The following is a 4,785-nucleotide window of genomic DNA, read 5'->3' as shown; positions in this document are numbered from 1 at the left end:
GTGAGGATAATTATGGGATCGGGTTGCACGCCACAGCATGCCAGATTGGCTTATTATAGCACGTGAGTTGTCCGTGCAGATACAGATATTGATACTATAGCACGTGAATTGTCCGTGCATATTATAGTGCCTGGGCTGAAGGAGTCCCTCCGGAGTCTGTACACACCCCCAGTGAGCACAGATACCTACTGAGTGCGAGTGCCGAGTGCCGAGCGATTGTGAGGACTGAGAATATGCATATGGTTTTATCACTGAGTTGCATCGCATTGACATGCACATTTGACATACAGGCATAAAGACGCATTTTCCTCATGTTGTACAGTATCACGTCATTCATGACTTCTCATACATATTGGCATATGGGAATAGTGATGTATTTTCTACTGGCTATCTGGAAAGGAAATGAAACATCTTACTTATTGTTGAAAGGATTTTTGGAAAAAATCACAGTTTTCAGACTTACTCATATTTTGGTGATTTTAGTGAAAAGAATTGAGTTTTACTATTATACTTGAAAAGAAAATATTTATTTTTCCGGAACTGTGAATGAACTAAGCATTTTATTATTGAGTTATTCTTTGTGTTGCCTAAATTTTATTGTTATGAGATTTTTCTTGATATTGGTGTGGACCCGACCTTTGTGTTAGCTCGTCACTACTTTTAACCTAAGGTTAGGTTTGTTACTTATTGAGTGCACGAGGTCGGTTGTACTCATACTACACTTCTGCACCTTGCGTGCAGATTTTTGTTTTTGATGTTGATGCTGCTGTGCATGGAGGGGGCTGGATCTGAAGATGTACCTGCATTCCAGTCATTGCTGCCTCTTATTCATGGTAGATTTAGAATTTTAATATGTTTATGTATATTTCAAACAAATGATGTATTTTTATTTCATACCAGCTTTGTAAATTCTAATCTTAGAAGCTCATGATTTGTACTACCAGTCCTTGGGGAGTGTATTAGAGTCAGTTATATATTAATGAAATTAGATAGTTGTTAATTGGCTTACCTGACGGGTTGGGTTAGGTGACATCACGACTAGGTGGATTTTGGGTTGTGACGAGTTGGTATCAAAGTTCTAGGTTCATAGGTTCTACAAGTCATGAGCAAGTGTCTAGTAGAGTCTTGCAGATCGGTATGATGACGTCCATACTTATCTTTGAGAGGCTATAGGGCATTTAGAATATATACTTCCCATCTTTGTTTCCTTATCATGCAAAATTGATTCATCTTGAGACATAACTCTTTGAATTCCTTCCATGCATTTGTATGCCCATATGAGCGCTTTGTATCAGTTGTGCATCGCCAGCTTGTGATTCTATGAACAAAGTTCAAGATGTGTATTCTGTGTTTTGGTGATGGGCCAGTCTGGAGGACTTGAGGCCATGGTTAGATCGCAGTTTAAGCTCGGTAGTTTCAGTTATAACTTGTACATTTGTACTCATATGTTTGGTAATGTCCCTACGAGTGGAATTTGTGGCTCGATGAGCAGTGGAATGGCCTTGTGATGAGTACGATGTAACTGTGGGATGCGTTAAGACGATTTGAATGTGACGAGAAGTATTTTTGTGAAATGTAAAGGAAAGGCCATTGGGCGCTTTATTTTCATTTTGATGTGACGTACAGTCTCGAATATGAAAGTTTTGAAGGATCTTTCACATTGTTAAATTTTGGGACAAATTAAATTCTAATGTCTGGTTAATGAGTTTGGACTCAGATAGACCAAGTGTTTGCATAGTAATTGTGACTGCGAAAAGATATAACAAGATGCCAATTTGAGGCTAAGGAGGTGGGTTATCTCCTGGAGAGTAATCTACGTAGGTTTGTTCCTTGTAATGTGAGTGGAGGGTTTCTTTTCTGCCAGTGGGGCATAGGTGTTGAGATTTGAATTTGAATCTTGTTGAGAAAGAGACTTGAGTGTAAAGAGAATTAATGCGAGTTTAGCGGATGATTGAGGTACTCCTATGGTTGGCGTTGCATGAACTTGAGAAGCATTTTCGTTAAATTGACTTCGGTATTATGGCAGTAATAGAGTATGAGTATTGTTAGTTATCGAGTGTTTTTATCTATAGCTTTGAGCCAAGCGAGGGAGCCTGCTATTGACAATTCAATTCATTGTTATATGTTTAATTTTAGTTTTGGTCTGAGGCATACTTGTGGATTAGTTTTGACTTGCAGAGGTTGAGATCGAGGATGACCCAAGTACTGAAATTTCTGGATACGGGTTATATTGCACTTATGAAATATATGAAAATCATGGAATCAGTGAGTTGTTATTTGTGAAGAATGTAGTGCGCCCGGAGTATGAATTTGATTGGTGGTGTTAAGGCATGGGTATTTCTTTGGGTGCTGTTGTGCTAATGGGGCATGTGTCTTTCGGCCCGTTTGGGCAGTACAATTGATATTTGAGCAGAGTGGATGACTCTCGAGAAAGTTTTAATGGATTCAAGATTAATATGTAGCAATTGAGAATTTTTGGCGGATTTGTTTATGGCTAAAATCTGAGATTTAAGTTGGATGGTGTCGGGACTTGCGGTAATTATGTATGACTATGGATTCTACATTTCAATATAAGAAAGGAATGAGAAATAATTTTAAATTCACATAAGGTCCTTCAGAGTGAGTGTCTCGGTTGTGGTACTTTGTGGTGCTTAAGAACAATACAATGGCTTATGGGCCTTATGATAGTGTAGTTGTATGTTAGGATGTCTTGTAGTGAGCTTTGGGTAAGAATCATGGAGTTATGACAAGGAGAAATGTCAACTCGAGGGTAATTCAGAAGAAACTCGGAGAAAATAGGACGACTTGGTAGTAGGCTGAACCAGTTTGGTAATGGTATCATCAGATCTTTGGGCAACTATGATGTGGTGAGGCTTTACAGATGTTTTAGTGGCAATATTCTTGGATTTGGTGACCTGTGTGGCTTGGTCGGGTCAGAAGACTTTAGTTCTGATATCTTGATTAGGCTCAAATAAATTTCAAAGAGTTCTTGATGGTTTCTACCATGGTTTGAACTAGATATTTTCTACTGGTGTGGGAAACGTGTTGTGTATTGTGATTACCTCCTGTAAGGAAGCAAGAAAAAGGTTTCTAGCTGACCGGGTATGTAATTTGGTGATGACCCAGGGTTGATAATGAGAATTTTTGTGTTCTTCATATGATGGTATGATACATGTTATGTGTTGTGTGGGGTTAAGATTTATATGTACAAGGTGATAGTTCAGTCTTGAAGAGAAGGTCACGAATTTTGGACAGCATGGTCAGTTTCAGATATTTAGATGAATGTTATAACTGCTCAGTAATTCTTGAGAAGGGTGCGCATTTCAGAAGGTGCGTTGTGTTTTAACTTGCAGATGTTCATCGGTATTGCGGTACTTACCTGGCTGATAGACTGTTGATATTCAAATTATTGCTATATGCCACGGAAGAATTTTAAAAGTATTCCTAGTGGGAAGATTGTGCATGAAAGATGTGTTAGTCATTCGAGTGCTGGAGTTGGGACCAGTTACGGTGATTCATGTGTTCTATGAAATTGGAGACTGGGAGTTCTCAGAAGCATATTATTTCGAGGTTGTGACCTATTTGAGGTGACTATTTTATTTAAAACTCAGTGGAGGCACTAGTTGCGCTAATTATTGGTGATAGCTATGCGCTATAAGTGTGCATATATGTGAGGTTTGAGCCCATGTGCGGGCATCAGAGCAAGTATTCATACTCGGAAGAATGCTTAGGCTATGATATGCCTAGAGTTGACTGTTCAGCATAGAGTTATAACGTTTCTTGTATTCGTACCTTTGTTGAGAACTATCTGGGCTACGCTTAAGGTTACAAAGAGTCTAATTTCCTAAATAAACGGGGTAGTTACTATATATGCATTAATTTGCCGATTTGAAGCGTGATAGCAGACTTTGCACATGATTACACTATGGCATGTTATTTATACCAGTCCAGGAGCATGAGAATCTTATTTCATTATCATATACATGTGTACTTGTTTAATTGCTCCTGTATGATATGCTGCGACTGGAAGCCTATGACCATGCCAGGCAATTTATATTATTGGCATGTGAGTTGTTTGTGCCGTGTGTGGGAATTCTCTTTCTATGATAATTTATCTGATTCATTAATTTCCTTCCTCTACAGCTATGCACATGTGCCTACGGTTATCCTTTTCACAAAATTTGAGGAGTTAGTTGTAACATTACGGTTGTGGTGGTGCTTGTTGAACTTTCAATACGATTCTCTTCCTTGAAACATCTCCCATATTTGGGTACACAGATTGCACAGTTGTGGCTTGAGTTATATTGATGTGAAGTGTCTGTGGGATAGTTGTGTTTAATAATATAAGGTCATTTGACCTAGAATGGATACTATCAGACTTGATTATGGTATATTCGGGAGGATAATATTGAAAGTCGGCTTAGGAGAGGATTATGGTTCTGGTTGGGGCGAGGGAGCTCCATGGCTAGTTGATCTGATGAGTGGTTATGAGTTTTTGATTGTTTCTTTCATCATTGGTAGTGTACGAAGGTTTTGGAATGAGGTTCTGTTGAATGCGGGGTTTTATACTAGTACTTGGTTGGTTTTGAGTAGTTATTGTGATCAGAAATGGTGCTACGAGTATGCGAGTTGTGTAATATGTTATGTGATTATATATGGGATTATGGTTATGGCTGGATACTGCTTGTCCAGGCTCATACAGTGTGTATATGTGAGATTCGGGTCTTGAAAATAATTATGAACGTTAGAAATTTGGCTCCAAGGTTTTTGGGCTAAGGTTAAATT

The sequence above is a fragment of the Nicotiana tomentosiformis genome, chromosome 1 (genome assembly GCF_000390325.3).
Source record: "Nicotiana tomentosiformis chromosome 1, ASM39032v3, whole genome shotgun sequence".
NCBI lineage: Eukaryota > Viridiplantae > Streptophyta > Magnoliopsida > Solanales > Solanaceae > Nicotiana > Nicotiana tomentosiformis.
Note: the sequence above shows the minus strand (reverse complement) of the source record.